Source organism: Aethalodelphis obliquidens, unplaced genomic scaffold, assembly GCF_003676395.1.
Source record: "Aethalodelphis obliquidens isolate GAN/ISIS:26980383/991018 unplaced genomic scaffold, ASM367639v1 scaffold25, whole genome shotgun sequence".
Lineage (NCBI taxonomy): Eukaryota > Metazoa > Chordata > Mammalia > Artiodactyla > Delphinidae > Aethalodelphis > Aethalodelphis obliquidens.
The window spans coordinates 10,032,370-10,054,518 of record NW_020837969.1 but is presented as its reverse complement, the minus strand read 5'-3'; the positions used below and the strand labels follow the sequence as shown (position 1 = coordinate 10,054,518).

Genomic DNA, 22,149 nt, shown 5'->3' with positions numbered 1-22,149 from the left:
ACCAACAGAGTTGGCACCTTGGTATAATAAATACATTCTCAACAATGCGACCTGTCAAATCTGACAGAAGTAAACAAAAATCTAAATAATCCAATACATATTTTAAAAATTGAGTCCATAATTAAACCTTTTCAAAGTAAATTCCAGACATAGATTTCTTCACTGGTGAATTCTTTCATCTTTTAGGAAACAGAATACAGCAATCCTATACAAAGTCTTCCAAAGCACATAGAAAGAGAGAGGAGGCTATACAACTCTTCATAAAATCAGAATATTCTATACTGAAAACAGCAAAACCCTACTGAGAAAAATTAAAGATGACGTAAGTATATGGAGTAATACACAGTACTGTGGCTGGTAGGCTCAGTATTATAAAGATTTCCATTCCCCAAATTAACATATATATATGAAATCCCCATCAAAGTCCACCAAATAATACGCATATACATTGCTGTTTCTCTTTATGGTGTGTTTTAAAATATCTATCAGTAATTTCCTTAATATTCAATGCTTTTTGTGGTGTATTTTTATTTTTATTTATTTTTCCTTTCACTTTTAGATATATATTATATTTGGAACTTTGGAATCAATCTCTCTCTATTTATATATGTGTGTATATATATAATATATATAAGTTAATAAAAAATAAAAATTAACTTAATAGAAAAATGAACACTCAAACAGACCCCTTACAACAAATGGAAAAGTGATATTAAAATGACTAAAGATGAAAATACACTGAAATTCATTTATCACCAGGAACATGAAAATTAAAGCCATAAATTTTTAGACACGCAATAGAACAACTAAATTTTTAAAAGATGCCAACTTCCAAGAGTTAGCAAGGATTTGAGCCACTAGAGAAGTCTCACAGACTGCTCGTGGAGTGTACATCTATGTATCCGCTTTGGGTGACTGTCTGGCAAAACCCTATGGCACAGGGGTTCCACTCCTGGAACAGAATTCTAAGAGGTGTTTACCAAATGACAGGTGCTGGGATGTCCAGCACTTCACTGTTTATAACATCCCCACATCCTGTAACAAGGGAATGTGTGTATAAAGCCACATATGAATCATGGAAGCAATTCACCAACATAGTGCTCTGGGGAAATGAGGTGAGGTGCGTGCACATTATGTAATTACAATCACATAATGTGTCAGAAGAGGCAGCATGGATTTATGGGGTCAAGGTCAGGCCAGTGTTGTGGAGGAAGCGGACGGAGCCAGGTCAGGATAAGGACAGAAGCGCCATTCCTGGTGGAAGCCGAGGTTTTTATCTGATGGCATCCTAAGAACCCGCGCTGACTCACCACTTACCTTGTCTCAGGAAGAAGGCACTGCAGTGGTGCTTTGTCCATAACTCTAGATCGCTCCGTTATTTGATTTCGCCAGCAATGTGAGAATCATTTAGCATGCAACTCTACTTACCATTAGCGTCATTTTGCCATTTTGTGTGAACTAATTTTATATATCTTTTTTCCCCAGGTTATCAACCAAAAATTTCACCTGTGACTTTGAGTGGTTAAGCTTTAAGTAAATTCATGCAAGATAGAGTGTAGACAATGGAATATATCACTTGTTTCTTTTGTAGACTATATTCATAGATGTGCAAAATAATGATATATAATGATTCTCCCCAATTTTTGACCATTTTAATGAGTGGCAGCGCAATTTCTTCAGAAATCATTTGCATATCAACTTAAACCCTGAGTTCATTTTTTAAAAAGTTTTTAAAATAAGCTTTTACCTGGTATATGGTAAGTAAAAAATACACGTGAGTTAAATTAGTGCATACATAAACAAACATATATTTGTTGAGTACTAACTAAATTATATCATTTCTCAACTATTGAATCAATTATTAAATTAATTACATCTAATTTCATTCCAAAAACGTGCAGCACAAATAAAACTAAGGAGAGGTAATCTGAGCCAAGCAGAAAATAAATGAAGAAAACATCAGAAAAGCCAAAGCAAGTTAGCATTACAATTCATTCTATCAGCTTCACATTTACTAATAATGGTCTGTGGATCTGTCTTAGCGCTTCCTAAGCTTCCTAATTACGGGGGGGGGGGGGGGGGCGTGAGGTGGGTGGGGGGAAACACAGAAAGCATGCCTACCTAAGTAATTCACGGTGTCTTTACAACAAATCACATTTGTGACTGTGTAAGATTCAACTTATCTCTTTAACTGAAACTAAAAGCCAACAAACCAATCATTTACATTTTGCTATCTCATTTAAAAAAATGGCTTTTTAAGTATCTCTATATTATCCTCAATCACACCCCCATATGAGGTACAATAAAATGTTCCACTGTATTTTTTTTCAGATTTTTTTTTGATGTGGACCGTTTTTAAAGTATTTATTGAATTTGTTACAATATTGCTTATGTTTTGTTTTTTTTGGCCATGAGGCATGGGAGATCTTAGCTCCCTGACCTGGGATCGAACCAGCACCCCAGCATTGGAAGGCAAAGTCTTAACCACTGGACCACCAAGGAAGTCCCTCATTGTGATATTTTTAACTGCTCATCACTTTAAATTTTTGAAATGTCAAAGCACAGCTAATTTTAGATGAGACTCAGCTATCATGGTCCAAATAAGCGGCTTTGGGGTTACCTGGCATAATTAAAGATAAAGTCTAGAAGATACAAGGGAAGTAAGTGGGGGAGGTCAAGAGCAGTTAAGATTTGGAATCAGAAAGTCTGTATCCACACACTAGTGCCAGGCAAAGTTTGTTTATCTAATAACCAGTTTACTCCTCTGTAAAATGGGAATAAAAATAAGACTTTCCTCATGGTTTTGGTACTAGTTTTGAATCAGATAACAAAATATAAAGGACTTAGCTCAGCAAACTTCAAGTGTTAACTTTTACTATTATGTGGCACATGGAGAGAACTCACTAAATGGAAGCTATGTTTTTATGTGCTCTGCTTCCCAAAGGATGTTTTAAACCCATTCACGAATAAAGGCAGAAGATTTTGTAGCAAATAGCGTTTTTCATTTTTATAATCTATAAACTGACATGGAATTTGATATTCTGTTACTCTGTGAAACATCTGCATAGGCAAATGATATTAATTTGTAAATTATTCACTTAAAATTTTCATTAAAGCAAATAAAAACAGTTGAGGTTTAGATTGAGGAGTTCTGCTGGGGCAAACGAGTTTTGGGAATTTGCACTGTGACATCCAAGTCTCATTAAATTACTTCCTAATAAACACCCAATACATTTGATTGTATGAGCGCCTTCTGGAGGAAGGCATCCCTTATTCTCCCCACATTTGGGATTCACAGATAAACAATAAAGGCTTGAAAAGGATGGATTCTAAGCACTCACTGAAGGGGATGGTACCCGAGGACCGATCTTCAGAGGGGAGTGTGCACAGCAGCGAGACTCCGTACCATCATCACTAATGCTTTACAGTTGTCATTGACTTTTTTTTCAGCTAATGAGTACAAATCAAGTACCAGACAGGTATTGAAGATACTTCTATAAGGATGGTTGTAAGGGAGAAGTAAAACGATAATTGAGCCATAGGCTGGGAATAATCACTTGTTGAGATATTCCGGGGGGAATGGAGTCAACCCCTCACTACAGTTTGGCCCTGTTTGTCCACCCCTGGCCCTGCAGAGCCTGCAGGAAGAAGACCAAACTCCTTTCCCTCACACATGGAGCCCTCAGACACATGCCGGACCGTGACTTGCATTTACAAATTCGCACCTTCAAACTCAATTGGCAACAGTCACATTTTATCAAATTCACTGTCATACTTCAAACACACTGCGCTCTTTACGCATTGACAATTAGGTGCAGTATGCTCACCCTTCTCCTGAAAATAAACTTTTTTCCCTGTGTAGCTAACGGATTTCAACATTTACGAAGTCTTAGTGTGACTGTCACATCTCCCTGATTAAGGCAACATTAGCATTTTTCTTTGCCTGTTTCCATGCCACCTTATGATGATTCTCTTAGAACACTCATCTTGTGTGCAATAAATACATGAAGTGATTTAGTGTTTTTCTAAAACAAATAGATAAGTGGATTAAATATTTGATCTCAAAAGCAAAGGTTGAGTTCCATGATTAATAAGGCGAAACAGTTGAGGAAAAATGCATTCTTGATACATTTTCTCTATGTATAATCCTGTGACAAAAGTTGCTTTCTTCATCTATTTTAGAATTTCCTGTTTTTGTAAATCTCTTTTCTGTGTTTCTTAGGTTCTGGAACACTATAGAAACACATTTCCCCCACAACTCAGAAAGTTATTAGACTGAGGAGGGAGACTGTAAATCATTTCATAATTGCTGTCAGTGTTGACTGTGATATCACTGATTGAAAAACTTTAAAACTCATTCGTGTTTCAAGCTTGCTAGAAATAAATACCCGGCTATGTGTGACAAGGTTAAGTAACTATTTCACAAAATGTTTTTCTCTAAAAGACTAGGCTAAGAAAAACATCTCCAAAACGCAGAGGAAACTGATTACAACTTCAGATACAACAAAGCACCTTCCTGACTTTTCCTTGAATTTTAGGTATTGGAGTGAGACTTAGCATTCTGAGTTCTAAGTGCAAAGCGCAATCCACTCACCGGCTTGACAAAATGAAACAGGGGAATTCTTGTCACAGTCGGGTGCCTGCTGTTCTCTCAGTATCATTTCTATTCACAAATCGATGTGTTTGGGGCTTAAGTCTCCCATTCAGTTACATGCCCGGCATGGATTTGGGAGTTCGCTCCACCTCTGGGGCTCAGTTCACCATCTGAAGAAAACAAAGGAAGACACAATAAGAGAGTGTGATGGTGATTCTATTTCTTCAGATGGTCTTTTTAAAAGCTGGACAAACTAATGATAGAAGCAATTTATTAAGTAAGCAAAAATAAGTTTTAAAATTGAGTTTCAAAATAGCGCACAGGGGCTCCCCTGGTGGCACAGTGGTTGAGAGTCCGCCTGCCGATGCAGGCGACACGGGTTCGTGCCTCGGTCCGGGAAGATCCCACATGCCACGGAGCGGCTGGGCCCGTGAGCCATGGCCGCTGAGCCTGCGCATCCGAAGCCTGTGCTCCGCAACGGGAGAGGCCACAACGGTGAGAGGTCCACGTACCGCAAAAAAAAAAAAAACAATAGCGCACAACTCAGAACAGGGGAGTGTTAAACTCATCTAGTAAACTAAATAGATGAATTCATAGAAGGTATGATTAGTGTAAAGAAATTTGAATTTTCTTTAAGTAATAATTATAACATGCACAGGGAATGGTTGTATCTCTTACCAAAGGTGAGATTCATAGAAACCAAGAACTTAGTGAGAAATCAACAACAGAGAACCAGGTGCTCCAGGGTGATGTGCTGGATTTATGTACAGGTGACAGTGAGAGTACTTCTGATTATATGATCCTGACTGGATTCAGGTGTATGAAATACATTCATTGGTTTAGGACCTATTGTCCACGTGTACAGATAGTGCTTAAAACACAGACGCCTGGAGACATTTATATTGACTGTCAGTTAATCTGTAAAGCAGTGATTTTGTTTTATTTCACCTTTATTGAGGTGTAATAATATAAAATTGTGAGATACTTAGAGTGTGCATCGTGGTGATCTGACATCTATATACATTGTGGATGGAATCCCCCATCTAGTTCATTAACACATCCATCACCTCACATACTTATCTTTTTTTTTTTTCTTTTTGGTGAGACCATTTAAGCTGTACTCTCTTAGCAAATTTCAATTATACAGTATAGTGTTAACAACTAGTCACCGTGGTACACGTTAGATCCTCAGACCTTATTCACCTTACAGCTGAAAGTCTGTTCCCTTGGACCAAGGTCTCCAACCGCGCCCGCCTTCCTCCCACCCCGCCCCCACTGCAACCCCAGGCAATCACTTTTGTACTCTGTTTCTATGAGTTTCAGATTTTTAAAAAAATTCTGTATGTAAGTGATGCCTGTAAAGTGGAGATTTTGAATGGAGTTGAAGCACTCTCCTCCAGGTGCCTTGGAATCACCCGTGTGACTTTTACAAGGACACCTGGGCCCTCAGTGGGTGGGCTCCTGCCACCTCCCACCTCCTTCCCGCTTCAGTGGACACAGTTTCCTACGCAGAGTCATGGACCAAGTGAGCCAAGGTCAGTTAGAGAAGCGTTAACAGAGAGACTCTGTTGTATTAGCAAAGAAAGCAATGCTGAGAATCACACGTATGTGGTCCAATTGTTTCCTCACAGTTACTAGAAATTCAGGAAAGACTTATATTATTTCTACCCAAATTATTATAGGAGCATCTTCCAAAAGCCTAATTACTGGAAATCAGACCGACACATAGACTCCCTCCATTTTCCTATGAAAGCTTGTTTCACATTAACCCCCAAACCAGCACGTCAAGGCCTCAGAGAGCCATGGAGGCATAAAATGGGGTCTCCAGTTCCTGGTACCCCAGATTTTCCCTCCCTATGGATGCTGGAGCATGAAAGGAGGGGAGCCCCCCCGTTTATGCTGGGGTCCACAGCAAATCTCCCAGGATCAACAGCAAAGATCCCAGAGCCGCAGACCCTGGGTTTGCTGTGATGTCTGGTCCTCTGCCCGCCTCCCCCCCTCCCGGCTAAGGGGCGAAATCCCCCTCCCGGAGCCACACACCCTAACCCACTCCCCTCTCTGTTAGGCTCTCCTCCTCAACAGCAACTGCTCTCTCCTCTTACTTTTACACAAAAGCACCAGAGGTACCAGTGGACATAAATATTCTGCAGGAGAGAGAATGGGAGTAATTGTAGGAAAGGAGTGCTTAGTCACTGCCCAGAGCTCCAGCTCAGCCAGTCAAATGCATCCTGAGCAGAGATGAATGTCCTTTCTATCCAGCTGATGTCCACTCAGCCGCAGTTGCCAAACCTGTCCCCATGTTTATCTTGGACGTCTCACTAGATTTCTCAGAAAACAGATTTATGAGGCAAACATCGGAATCTATAGTCTCTGATTTCAACTTCAGGAAATGTGAATTTCGTGACGTATGTGCACTTTTCTTCAATTCATTGTTTTATTTTCCTAAGAAATTTCTGAGGAAATACTCAAAAATCAGAATTTCTGAGGGAAATTTTGAAAGAAGTGATCAGAGGATGTATTATAAAATAAATATAAAATAATTTTAATTATCTTATGTAAATATAATTTTCTAAAGTCTGTTCTTCATGGCAGAAGAATACTTGATTGTAAAGAAAACAATGGATTAAGCAAATGCAAATGATTTACATTCTTCAAAAATCAATCATTGTTCATTTATAATGAGGATGTTTATAGATTATCTCTTTATATCGTATTTCTGATCGATTTCATGAACGTGTCATGACATATTTTCTGGCACAATATTCCCCAAATTCTTATTAGTTTTAGTATTGCTTTCTTTCACTGCTATAAGTACAGATTTGATTTACAGATTCAACCTTAAAGGTGACAGAATTTGCAAAACAGAAAATGAAAACACTTCTCTGACCCACACACTAAGTCTGCAATTATAGCAGACTCTGGATAGGCCGCAGTATTTGCAGTAATATATAAAGTTTTGGTTAAAGCCTTATGTTTAGTCTGCATGAGAGAAAAGCAATACCGCTGTTTCTGTAATGGTGTTAAAGTCAAATTTCAAAAATTATATTAATAAACAACTCACTTGGCAAATGACAATGGCATTGCCTATGAAAAAGCTCCCCCACCCCCCGCCAAACAGGACTATGGCGTATTTGCATCCCTCCGGAAAGTCCCCTTGTGCCCCTTCAAGATCAAACCGCTCCTCACATCGGGCCACCAAGTCTCCACGTCTCTCACCGTAAATAAGCTTCGGCTGTGCTGGACTTCATGTCAGTGGGACTCACAGTATTATTTCTGACTCATGTGGATGGGTGTGTCATGAGATTGCTCATTTCTACCACAAAGTAACATTCTGTTAAATGAATGTGTCACACTGTGCTTATCAATGAATCTGCTGTTAATGGAGCTTGGGTCATTTCACCTTTGGGGTTTTTATCAACAAGGTTGCTGCAAAGATTCTTGTGTAAGTACTTTGTGGACATATTTTTTTGCCCCGTTTCTCTTGGTTAAACACCTGGGAGTGATGATGCTCTGTCCAAAGGCACGGGCGTGTTTAAGTCAATGAGAAACCACCATGTGCCCTGCACTTTGCTTCTCAAACTCGATGCTGAGGCTGCCACGTGGGTCCATGTGGGTGGTGTCTGTTGTTGCTTTGTTTTACTACATTGGTGAGTGAACAGCAGTTTTAGTTTACATTTCCCCAAGATCTGCCTACCCCACGGTCCCACAGATACTCTCTTATGTTTCCTTCTAGATGCACTATGGTACATGTTAGTTGGATGACAGACCTAAGTGTAAGAGCTACAACTGCAAAATTCATAGATGAAGACATAGCAGTAAATCTTTGTGACCACTTTACATGCACAAGGATGACTAAAATATAAAAGACAGACAATAATAAATGTTGGAGAGAACGTGGAGAATGTATAAATACATATATTGCATCTGATTGGGAACCAGTACGATATTTTCTCCAGATGATAAACATGGAGCCGCCAAAGGCCCAGCAATCCCACTCCTAGGTACACCCCCAAGGGAATGAAAAGATGCATCCACACCAAAACTTGGAAACAGATATTCCCAGCACCCTTATTCCTAACAGCCAAAAGGTGAAAGCAACGTAAATGCTCATCCACCATCAGGTGATGAATAAACAGAATGTGCCCATCTATACAGTGAAATATGACTCAGCAGTAAAAACGAATGAAGCAGGGCTCCATGCTACAACATGGATAAACTTTGCAGACATCATGCCACGCGAAAGAAGCTGGTCCCCAAATACCAGGTGTTCTATTACTGTGCTTATGTGCAATAGCCAGCATAGACATATCCACATGGACACCCTGCGTCTTAGTGTTTGCCTGGGGTTGGGAGAAGGGGGGCAGAAGAAAGGAAATGGGAATTACTGCTAATGGGTATTATGTTTGCTCCTGAGGATATGAAAATATTCTAAAATTAGCTTCTTTTGAGGGTACCACTGACCTGTACTCTTTTAATGGGCAAATGTTTTGTGTACATGAAATCTGTCTCAATAAGGCTGTAAAAAACCAAACCAAAACAAACTTTGGATGAGATTACTGCCGTATTAGGCACTGTGAAAAAGTCAAGACACAGCAATAAAATTATCTGAAAAAATATACAGAAAGAGAATAAAACAAAATAATTAGCTCATCAGAGAGCTGTGGAATAAATACCAATGACTGAACAGATATGTTACTGGTGTCCCTGAAGGAGGAGAGGAAAGAATGGGAAAGTACCTGAAGAAATAATGGCCATTTTTTTTTCAGATTTGATAAATTCTGTAAAATATACAAACTCAAGAAGATCAACAACCTCCAAGCACAAGCATATAAAATAAATCACATACCTAAGGCCTATCATAAGCAAACTGGTTAAACCCAGTAATTTAGAGAAAATTTTAATTGTGGTGAGAAAAAATGACCAGAGGAGCGGAGATAAAGATGCAGCATGTTTCCTATCCGCTCTGATGTAGGTGAGGACAGAGGAGGGGTCTAGCTGTGCGGCCACCGCGTGGAGGAGACCACCTGTTACACGGACAGTCAGGCCGGTGGCTGCGAGGGTTACTGGCCATTGTAGGGCCGTCACGTCCATTCCAAAGAACTGAGGGATCCTGAGCTGAACACTGGTCAGCCTTCAAGAAATTATTGTTTGGGAGCAGAAGATTATAGGCTGTGTCTATACACATTACACACATATGGAAAAATAATTCAGAATATAAACATTCTTATTTGCATTGAACTTTTTAGGAAAATTAGGTAATATAAAAAATAAAGAGATACATTTATGTCACTCACAGCCCCATTTTATAGGATAGTCTACATTTATATTTTCATACTTTTTTTTACTTTTAATATGTGCATATTGACGTAGAGACACCTGTTTAAAACAATCCCAATTAAATAGCATTTCATGCATATTATATAATACAATTTAGATTAGCTTGAAGATCTGCTGTCAAATAGTATATTCTGTAAAATTGATCACTGAAAGTATGAAATAAATGGAGCAGAATACAAACAGGAAACAAAAGATGCAAACCAATATGAACACGATAATAAATCATGAACAACAGTTATGATAAGGGAGACGTTGACATGCATTCTAATTTAATTCGCACAACCTAGAACTTCCAAAATACAGTCTGTGAAATAAACCTCAGTCCATAACATTCCAGCATTTACAGCTCAAACAAAGAGTTCTTACTACCGATCCTTATTTTTCACTACATAGCATATGTAAAAGAGGAACCCCAATGTGAACGAATGATGGTGGAAAGGCAAAAGAAACATGAAAGAAATCAAAGGAAAACTTCTTCGCCTTTCACATCTGCCTCTCAGCTGGAAAAACTTCCACGTTGCCCAAAAGGTCTCTTCTTGCTAATTCACGCTTAACTTGAGGGAAAGTTTTGTGTTGATTCTGATGTATAGGAAAGTTTAAAGCAAAGATTCTCAAACTTGGAATAAAAAAAATCTCAGGCCTATGCCCAGCATGCCTGAAGAATCCTTTAGTAAAATGTGCATTTCCAAATCAGTTTGAACATTATCATTTTGTATTTGAGATTTTTATACTTTAAGTGCACTTCACATACCAGCAGTTTTTCTTTTGTTTATTTTCAGCTGATATCCCCTAGCAAAACTTCTATGCAATTCTATAAATGGCATTCTAAATTATCCAGAGCGGCCCTGAAACGTGGAAGCCAGAGAAGCGTCTGGCACGATGATAAAAGGCTCCTCGGTATTCAGAAAGCTTCTGCCTGTCAGGGAATTCTGCTGATGTGTCTCGAGACTGAAGTACGAAACCTTGTCTTGCTTGCCTCTTTGATTCCACGGTCACATATCCCTTAGACAAAGGTATGAAGGCATTGGTCCTGCACAGTCTGGGTCTGTAAATGCAAACCTGAGTTTCAAACACCCTGCAGTTAGCTTCATATTCATTTGATTTTGTATTCTAACTGGTTGATGTTGATTTTCCCTCTTCAGGATCAGATGATCGAGTTGAAGTTGGAGGAAATGTCTGAAGTGTTTTTACAGAGTTCACACAGATTTGGAAAGCAGTGCCCAAAACTAAAGAAAGAGCAACTTCTCCCAGAGTCAGGACGGCGGCTTGGTGGGAACTGCTCTGTGGTGCAGAGCACGGAGCTGTACATGGAGCTCGGATCCTCGGCACATTCAGGACTTTCTGGGCACGTTTTCGGGAATCCAGAGAGAGGAGGCTTTTGAGTGGCTGTCTCAGGACTGGAACAGGAGACAAGTGTGGGTGATGAGTGAACCGGTGAGGACAGCAAGGGTACCTTGGAGAAGAAGTGGGCCCCAAACCTCACCGACGTCACACCCCCACGGTTTGGTCCTCAGATGTCTGAACTCAACGCGGTGCCAGGTGGTCTACCGAGACCTGACTTTCACGACGTGGCCAGCAGCCCCTCCGATCTGGGCTCCGGCAGTTTTTACCTGCACCATCAGACACACATTGTCATTTGGGTTCCCCCAAAAGGGCGAGAGGATCCAACAGCAGCAATTATAGCTTGGTAGTGACTTCTGTGCACACACGATCAGTCCAGACTCGCCACGTGGTCACGCCCAACTCTAGGTCCTGCAGGGAGAGTCGTCCTCTCTGTACCCAGAACCAGAGGAGAAACGATGGAGGTGGACACAGCAACCCGTCCCTCAGCACCCACTCCTACCCCTACTCTGTTGGGATAGTACACCCCGCCATTCAGAGCTTTAATTCCCTAAATTCCAAGGCCCAGTGGGGTACAACCTCACAGCTCAGTAAGATGGAGAAGACAAGGTAGATTGTTCTTTTTTTTTTTAATGGCAGTGTTTTATTTTATTTTTGGCCGCATCAGGCAGCATGTGGGATCTTAGTTCCCTGACCAGGGATGGGTAGGCAAACGCTGCTTCCTGTATGGCCACCCTCCACAGTGTAATGCAGATGTTTCCGCTTTTACAATGTGGCTTATAAAGTCTTACCTCTGCAGTGATGGGTAGAAAAGCAAGGGTAGAATCTTCTGAACTTGCTAAAATGGGAATCTTCGATAACCACAATATATACACTAGGAAAGTTACCTTCTTCTGTTTATTTTAACACCAGGCAGGACACACTTGGTCCCCACACTTTCAGCAGGACACAAGCTGAACTATGTAACAGACAAGACTGAGTATTCACCGCATGTGAGGATTTATTGTATTTATTTGCATTTAGCTATTTAGTTTAGACAGTACAATATTTGAGTGTAGAACTGCTTATCGAATTATAAAATTTTCACATTGGAGGGAACATTAGAAGTTATGTCATCCATTTCTCTCTCAGAACAGAGAAAGAATGTGAGTCCTCGGAAAGTTACATGACTAGACCAAGGTTCCACGGTCAGCTAGTGAAAAAGGTAGGTTTAAATGCAGGACCTCCCAGTGGCTGTGGCCCTGGCAGGTGGGGATGAGGTCAGGGCTGCATCTTCGTCACAGGTCACAGCTTCTGGGACTCGGAGAGTCCAGGTCACAGTTATGGTTCTTCCACCTGCTGTCCCAGAAAGGGCAAGTTCTTGGGCTCTGTCCTCAGACTTTATCCTCTTTAAAAAACAGGTTTGTACAGAATTATTTAATTCCTTTCTAGTTATAAGATTGAATAGTTCTAAGACACGCTCTAAACTGCTCCACAGAGGCCAAGAATGACCGATGGTCTTGAATGGAAAGAAGCAGCAAGCTTTAGGTACAGACCGGTAGTCTGCCTATATCCACCTGGAAGTGGGCAATGTTTGTCATATTTTGAGAACAAATATGTTTGTCTGGGACATTTCATTGGCAGTCTATGAATTAGTTACAGGATTTTACCAAATGCCTTCTATGTTATCAAAATAAAATTTCACCAATTTTCTTTTTCATCTTCTTGGCAGAATTTGAAAGGTAAACTGCAGTTATTAAAAATGTTAATTTCATTTGCGGTTTTGAGGATGGCCAAGTCACGAGTTTTATTTCATTGGAACACAACTGTTAAGCAAAGGCAACCAAGTGCAGTCCTGGCTTAAGCACTCTGGACTGTCAAAAGGGCATCAGACAGGGCTTCCCTGGTGGCGCAGTGGTTGAGAGTCTGCCTGCCAATGCAGGGGACGCGGGTTCGTGCCCCGGTCCGGGAAGATCCCACGTGCTGCGGAGCAGCTGGGCCCGTGAGCCATGGCTGCTGAGCCTGCGCGTCCGGAGCCTGTGCTCCGCAATTAGAGAGGCCACAACAGTGAGAGGCCCGCGTACCGCAAAAAAAAAAAAAGGGCATCAGACAAATCCAGGACCACGAGATTTGGTATCCAGGAGAGTCTTGTGAAAGCACGAGAAGAAACTACAATTACAACGTTTATACATAACCCCAGATTATAAAATATGGCTTCCACACTGGAACTATATAATTTGCCAAAAAAATCCAGATCATAATGAAATAAAGGCAATAAAACTTTACCTCACACTAAAAGGAGTTTTTGAATATGGATGACTCATAATTTGGGCAGATTCTTTACGTTTCCAGTGAATATTGTGTTCATTCCCTTTCCTGTACTTTCTTTTTACTGGAATAGAAAACGGTTGGTTGTGTTTTCCTCCCTTTCCTTCTCACCTCCTTGGAAGGCCAGCTAGCAGGGGAGACTTTGATTTCTTACTGAGTCCCGAAATTCTCCTGGTATAGTCTATCAACACAATACGCTATGCAGGCTTCACCACTTGTTTGCAGAGAAGGACTGGGAGGGAAGCTGTTTCCACCCTGGCCTGAAAACACTTCCCTCCACCAGGTCCTTTCTGCACAGCCCACCATCCCAGGCCCACTCTAGCCTCAGAGTTTGGCTCCCTCTCTAGATTAAATATTTTTATTTGTTTATTAGAATTTGTTACCTTTTTAGGACACTAGCTTTATCTTAATTTCCCCCTTTAACCATATCTAATAGGGTGAGTCTTGAAAAATAACGACTTTTGTGAATGTTAGAGGGAATTTTCAGTTTTTGATTATGCATCTAATCCCAAAGAGTTGATAATCCTTAAAGCATCACTATTTGAATTTGAAATAAATCCATTTTGTTGTGCTGCTAACTCTGCCCTACTAATTACTTTTTATCAAAGCTAATATTTACATTAGTTTGCATTCCCTAGGCACTTGCTAATTAATTCTGGGTTGAGTTATGTGAATTTGATTAGCAATTTAAAACTGTCGGATGGCGATGCAAACACCAATGCTACTACATTAAGTTGATTTTAATTTTTCATGCTTTAAATGTCTCTCACTTGACTTCTACTTGGAGGAGCGTTTAGTAGAAACACCTTTTCCTATTTCTCCCTCTAAGCACAACCATGGATTTGAAATAAGAAGCAAATATCAGAAGACTCTGCAGGGTAGAAAGAAGAAAAGGCACACTGGTCTGGGGCCTTAGGACCCAAGGAATGACATGGTGGTAAGTTTCCTGGGCCTTCTTTTGCCTTATTTAATCCTGAGTTGGAGGTGGAGAAACACCGATGGGAATGAAGAAAAGAAACCCCAACATAAAGCTGTTCTCTCTGGCCTTAGAAATGCGAAAGCCCAGCTGGACAGAAAGCTTTTAGATCGTAACTTCTATACTCCAGTCAAACACCACAGGAAAAATGGTGCCCTGCTACCACCCAGAGCAGAAAAAGCCAAGCCACCCTCGAATTTCCACTCTCTTGAGGCATCCCAAACCCTTGTGGGTCCCCGTAGGGCACACGGGTGCAGTTCTGAGGCACACCTGCCAGCCAGAGTGCCCCTGCTACCTGCAGGAAGGAGGACCCCACGCACTGGTGTAAAGGCAGGCTGGGGGGGAAGCCAGACTTCTATCCCCACTGGTCAGTCATGAGGCGGCGCCCTCCTAGTCTCCAGCTAGATGGCGTTGGAGAAAGCCAGCTGAAGCAGAAGGTTTCAATAGGATCCCAACTCGCATAAAACAACACAAAAATGTCCAGATTTCAAGTGAAAGTCACATGTCATACAAGAAAGAGAAAGTCTCAAACTGAATGAATAGGACAATCAATCAAGAGTCAGATGTGTCAACAGTGAGGTGACCAGAGTTAGCATCACATGATACTTTAAGGCAGCCGCCCTCAGAATGCTTCAGTGGGTGACACAAACAAACTGGAAACAAATGAAAAAATAAAACATCTCAGATATGAAAAAAGAACCAAAGGAAAAGTTTAGAACTAAAAAAATCAACAACCAAAAAATAAAAAAGTTCAGTGGGCGGGCTCCTTAGAAGGAGCGAGGGACAGAGGAGGCGGCCAGTGAGCTTGGGTCTGGACCGACAGGAAGTCTCCAGCGTGAGTGCCAGAGACCGAACAAAGGACCTGTAGACTGCAACAAAAGGCCTAATGCTCATGTCACCTGGTTATATTTTACTGCAAATATACTGTACATCACTGTGCTGTGCTTTTGTGTCATGCATGAATTTGCTATAAGAATTCTAACTGCGGTCACGATATGATATAATGTGAGCTACCATTAATCGAGCACTTGCTATACGCCAGGCCCCTCAAAAGACATCTGCCATATTTCTTCACGTACTTGAAAAGCATAGCTGGGGCTGAGTTTCAGGTGTCCTGACCCCGGGATCTCTCAAGCTGGTCTTTCTGCTCCATGGTTCCCATCGTGCAGTGTTATCACTGCTGCACGTAAACAAATGCAAATGTCCGGAATAGATAGCGTTTTACTATCTTTGGAATCTTCCAGTGGTTGGAATATAATAGGGGCTCACAAGTCTCCTTTGAATGTTGTTGAATTGCATCAAAACATACGGGTTCAGCCGAACACCAGGATGGCTAGTGTAAGACACCCCAATGTTGTCATGAATCCGGGTGTAATTACATCTTGTAAATGAGATATTAAAGGGGCGTGGCTGGGGCACAGGATTCAAAGAGGCACAGTTAATTTGGAGGTTAATATTTAGAAGTGACCCTAGAGATCTCTATCTGTTTTTACTCCAGAGCAGAAAAATTCGTGGGCACGAAGGAATAAAATCAGCTGCTGCTTGTGCAGAATCGAGCACCTGTACTTCTACGTACGGGTCAGGAACTCGTATTACTGATGTCGTCAGCATTGTTTTTCCCTCTGGAGTAGATATTCTGGCTGCCTGAGTGCAGTAATTATGTTTTATTTATCTTAGTATCTGCAGGGCATGACATGATAGCTGTTTGTTGAATGGATGGGTGGATAAACGGAATGAAAAATTTGTAAATGCCTAGTTTCTGTTTATTTCTCTGCATTTTCAAAATGGAAGAAAGGAACACTAATGTATGACAATATGTCCCATATTGTTAAAATAATGCCATTAAAAAACTGTGAAATGCTGTGACTAAAACTCACATCAAAAATGAATGAGAGGGCTTCCCTGGTGGTGCAGTGGTTGGGAGTCTGCCTGCCAATGCAGGGGACACGGGTTCGAGCCCTGGTCTGGGAGGATCCCACATGCCGTGGAGCAGCTGGGCCCGTGAGCCACAACTACTGAGCCTGCATGTCTGGAGCCTGCGCTCTGCAACAAGGGAGGCCACGACAGTGAGAGGCCCGCGCACCGCGATGAAGAGGGGCCCCCGCTCGCCACAACTAGAGAAAGCCCTCGCATAGAAGCGAGGACCCAGCACAGCCAAAAATAAATAAATAAATTTTAAAAAAGTGAATGAGAAACAGATGCTAAAAATAAAAAGTAGCATGGGCAATTTCAGTGGTGAACACAGGCCCATCTTTCAAGGCTTTAAATGGACTTAAAAAATTATCAAGGATGAGATTAAAGAAACCTCATAAACATGAAATTTACAAAAAGACACGAAAAATAAAATGCCCAATTCTCAGGCTAACCATCATTAGTCAGGTAGTATTAATCATGGAGCAAGCTGCCCATCCGTGCTCTGGTTCACTGCCCATGTCTCCATTCCATGTGTGAGGGTTACTTGTATGTGTCAACCTGACTGTGCTGAGAGATACCCCGATAGCTGAGATATTATATATATATATATATATATATACACACACATATATACACGTTACGCTTGAGCAGTTCTTAAAGTCCTAAATAAAGTCAAGCTTATATGCTTGAGCAGTATATATGCTTATATGCTTGAGCAGTTCTTAAAGTCCTAAATAAGTTGAATTAACAGGTGGCTCAGAGTCTCATGGCATTGATTTCTGTTACATTGCTGTTTTTTCTCAACGGGCACCAATGATTTATGAGTACTTCGCTGTGAGCAGTTGATTGTGTGTGTGGGGGAATATTCAGGCTTGTTTTACTGATGATTATTCACACTGTCCTGGTAGCAGCCACCAGCAAGGAACGGAACGCTGTAAGACTAGCATTCCACTAACAAGAAGAAGGGGTGTGGTGAGTAGAAATGTACCTATTACACAAAATTTTGAAAATAAAAACAAAAATAAACAAATGGGACCTAATGAAACCTAAAAGCTTTTGCACAGCAAAGGAAACCATAAACAAGATGAAAAGACAACCCTCAGAATGGGAGAAAATATTTGCGAATGAAGCAACTGACAAAGGACTAATCTCCAAAATATACAAACAGCTCATGCAAATCAATATCAAAAAAACAAACAACCCAATCAAAAAATGGGTCAAAGACCTAAATAGACATTTCTCCAAAGAAGACGTACAGATGGCCAAGAGGCACAAGAAAAGATGCTCAACATCACCAATTCTTAGAGAAATGCAAATCAAAACTACAATGAGGTATCACCTCACACCAGTCAGAGTGGCCATCATCAAAAAATCTACAAACAAATGCTGGAGAGGGTGTGGAGAAAAGGGAACCCTCCTGCACTGTCAGTGGGAATGTAAATTGATACAGCCACTATGGAGAACAGTACGGAGGTTCCTTAAAAAACTAAAAATAGAACTACCATACAACCCAGCAATCCCACTACTGGGCAAATACCCAGAGTAAACCATAATTCAAAAAGACACATGCACCCCAATGCTCATTGCAGCACTATGTACAATAGCCAGGTCATGGAAGCAACCTAAATGCCCATCGACAGACGAATGGATAAAGAAGATGTGGTGCATATATAAAATGGAATATTACTCAGCCATAAAAAGAAACAAAATTGGGTCATTTGCAGTGAGGTGGACAGACCTAGAGTCTGTCATACAGAGTGAAGTAAGTCAAAAAGAGAAAAACAAATATCATATATTATGCATATGTGTTGAATCTAGAAAAATGGTACAGATGAAACTATTTGCAGGGCAGGAATAGAGACGCAGACGTAGAGAACGGATATGTGGACATGGGGAAGGGAGGGTGGGACGAATTGGGAGATTAGGATTGTCATATATACACTACCATGTGCAAAACAGATAGCTAGTGGGAACCTGCTGTATAGCACAGGGAGCTCAGCTCGGTGCTCTGTGATGACCTAGATGGGTGGGATGGGCGGGGGGAGGGAGGTCCAAGAGGGAGGGGATATATGTATACATATAACTGATTCACTTCACTGTACAGCAGAAACTAATACAACAACTATACTCCAATAAAAAAACAATAAATAAAAGACATATAAGCAATAAATGCTTATCATTAAACAATCAATCAATCTTGTTTTCCCCTTTTTCCAGATACAGAGATGCCCAGAGGTAGGAATCTTGTTTGAATTATGGTTCAGTCAAATAGTCAATGACTTAGGAAGACAAAATTGGAGAACTGGTGGAAAAATATATGGCCAAGAGGCATATGGGATGTATTATGCCATTTAAATGCTCAAGAAGGACACCAACTTCAATGAGATATTAAGTAATCAGGGGGCTCATCCTGCTCATTCCACTGAGGTCAGTTCTCTGTTTCCCCAGCCACAACAGTGTTTGCTCATGGTGTTCAGGTGCAAACTGCTCGTACCTGTGGAGAAGTGGAGTCTACACTGGTTCAACAGCACAGACTCCCCAGCAAGACTGAGCAGGTCAACAGGAACAGAGACGTGGCCAACAGCAGAGGCCAATGCTATGGCATCATGGCTTGGGGAGATCACCTATCCACCTGGTGGCAGGCTGATCCCACTGGATGTATTTTGTGAAGGAGGCATAACACTTTTTCATCACCAGAATAGACAGCTTTTCTAGATATAGCTACGATTTTCTGTTTGCAATGCTGCTCCCTTACAGAATGCCCTTTTCACGTCATGGTAATACACACACAATACTCCCTACCCTGGAGCTCATCTTGGAGACAGAGGAGTTGGACAGTGATCTTACAGCCATGGAATTTGTTTGTTTTCCAGTGTTTATAACCCAGGAGCGGCTGGCTTTACAGAAAGAGGGCGAGGTTGTGGAGATTCAGTTGTGGGACCAGCTGACTAATAACACATGGGAAAGCTGATATACAGTTCTATGGGCTTTGGCATATACTCTGAACCAGAAACCATCACTTTCTCCCTCAGCCAAAATATGAAGGTCATTATCAGGAAGCAAAAATGAGAGTGGCTTCTCCGACTATGAAACCTAAGAATCTATTTTCGTATTTTGTCTCTCAGATACCCACAATTTTTGGTTCTGTTTATTTGGAAGTCTTGGTTTTCAAAGGAGAAATACATGCACAAGGAGGCACAATGATGGTTTCCATTGCACTTTAGCTAAGATTACCACCTGCCTCAAGTGCACTAAACCAACAGGCAAAAAAGGTGCTACAGTCGCCTCCCCTTATCCACGGGCGATACATTCCAAGACCCCCAGTAGATGCCAGAAACCACAGGTAAGACTGAACTCTAGTATATCCGTGCTGTTTTCTACACACACATATCTATGATAAAGCTTACTGTATAAGTTAGGCACACTGAGAGATTAATAATAATAGTTAAATAGAACAATTATAACAATATATTGTAATGAAAGTTACGTGAATGTTGCCTCTCTCTGAAAATAGCTTATTGTACAAATTTAATGCGTTCTCCATCTTAACTAAGCACTTATCACGTACTGTGGCTGTAACTTTTGCAGTTTGAGGTGTGACAGCAGAACTAGCATGAATTTCTTTTTCCTTCTTCATCATTTCACAGATAGACAATTTGTTCTCACTGTAGATCTTAGCAGTTTCAGAATACAATTTTTTTCTTTCCTTATTAAGTCCAGAACTTTCACCTTTCCACTTAAAGGAAGCACTGTAGGGCTTCTCTTTGGCGTACTGGAATTGCCAGCATCACTCTTCTTGTGCTCTGGGGCCATTATTCAGTAAAATTAGGGTCACTTGAGCACAAGCACTGTCCCATGGGCGACAGTCCATCTGGTAACTGAGCAGCTACTAAGTGACAAAGGGGAAGGACATGGATCTAGTAACTGATTGGACATTTCTTCTCTCCCTTTGGAGGACGGGATAAACAAGAGATAATTGTATCTCTCTTCTTCCTCCAGCTATTCAGGGTAGATATCGCTCACTATCCCAGTTTTAACTATGAGTTATTTTAAAGTTAGCCAGGCAAAGTGATCTGTCCAAAATCAAAGACAGGACTTTAACCCAGGCCTTCACAGCCAACTGTCTTTCCACCAAAAGAAACAGTCGATTTGCGGTCTTCCCTCTACACAATCCCAAGGCATCTGAGAAGTTAATACCCCACCAAGAATGTTTCAACGTGCCATCATCAGGAAGAAGGCAATTAGAATAAACAAGTAACTCAGCACAGCACAGGGAAGGGAGGGCAGTGCTGACTGGTGGACCTTCACCTGAGTCACGCCATCTTCACTTAGGGCTGTGCCTTGGACATCATGCTTCTTTACTGCCTTACATCATGGAATTGCTAACAAATTAGCATGACATACAGAGAGCATGTCCATACTTAACGTGATCTCTTTCACAAAATGGAAAATTCGATGCAGAACCAAATAATAAAATGTATGTTTTACTTTAAATATTCATGAAAGATAAAAAATAAATGTCTGCAAAATACTCTATACTATCACTTAGGTATACAAGCATAGCTAGCGAATTACACACTGGGAGCGGAGTCTATCCCAACAGTAGCTGCTTTCCTTCTGCCTTCCCCAGAGACCGCCTTACCGCGAATTTTGTGTTAATTGTCCTACCATACCCATTTACAGTTATTTCTCCTTACAATTTATTTTGCTTAGTTTTGTTTCTTTTTGAATGTTATGTAAATGGACTCCACCTGTCTGTTGTTTTTCTGTGGCTGACTTGTCTCAGTGCTGGGAGGCACATCCATGCCGACACCTGGACCCACAGCACATCCATCTTCCCTGTGGGCTTCCATTCTGTGGCTGGACCAGAGCTGACTCTTTGTTGCAAGAGTTACAGTTGTTTCCAATGGGGGGACATTATGAACGAGGATCCTATAAGCATTCTTAGATGTGTCTTCTGGCATGGATTTGAGAGAGTTTCTGCAGGAAAGATACTCTGAAGTAGAATGGCTATGTGGCAGATAACACACATGCTCAAATTGACCAAGAAGTACCAAGTCATTTTCCAAAGCGACCATGCCAATTTCAGCTTCCTAGCAGTGAACAAGAATTGTATTTGTTCTACCTCCTCCTCAGTGTTAGGTATTGGCCAACCTTTAAAGTTGTGCCTGTAGTTTGAAATGGTATCTCACTTTGGCTTCAATCTGCGTATCTCTAATATTATCAGGTTGAGCATTTTTCACAGGTTTATGGATCAAATATAATTAAACCTCAGTGACACACCTGCTTCTTTTTTTTTTCTCCTTATGGACGGTTTACATGCCTGCATGATAACTTGGAGTGTTTCTGTATTGTGGATATTAATCAATGTAGGCTACATCTTTCCCTGTTTGTGGCCTGTCTTTGTCTATTTCATTTACTTTAAAGTTAAGAACTTCATAATACAGATATTCTAAAGGTGATTCTTTCCCACGTTTAAGTATTGAATCCACCTCAAGTTGTGTGTGTGTGTGTGTGTGTGTGTGTGTATGTGTGTGAGAATGGGATGAATCCAGTTTGATATATTTTCCATATGAGTAACCAGTTTGCACCATTTTTGAATAGCCCAGCTTTTCCTACTAAGCTCGAGTACATCTGTCAGTCAGACCTGTACATTTCATTTACACACAGGCTTCATCCT

General features: G+C 41.0%; 1 long non-coding RNA gene across 1 annotated transcript in view; it reads right to left on the bottom strand.

Moving 5' to 3' along the window:
- The window catches only part of LOC113628728 (uncharacterized), a 268,255-nt gene that overhangs the window by 95,760 nt on the left and 150,346 nt on the right, over window positions 1-22,149 (bottom strand). The window contains exon 4 of the long non-coding RNA XR_003436206.1: window positions 4,595-4,764. This is a non-coding gene — a long non-coding RNA (uncharacterized LOC113628728). The remainder of the gene's footprint in view (window positions 1-4,594; window positions 4,765-22,149) is intronic.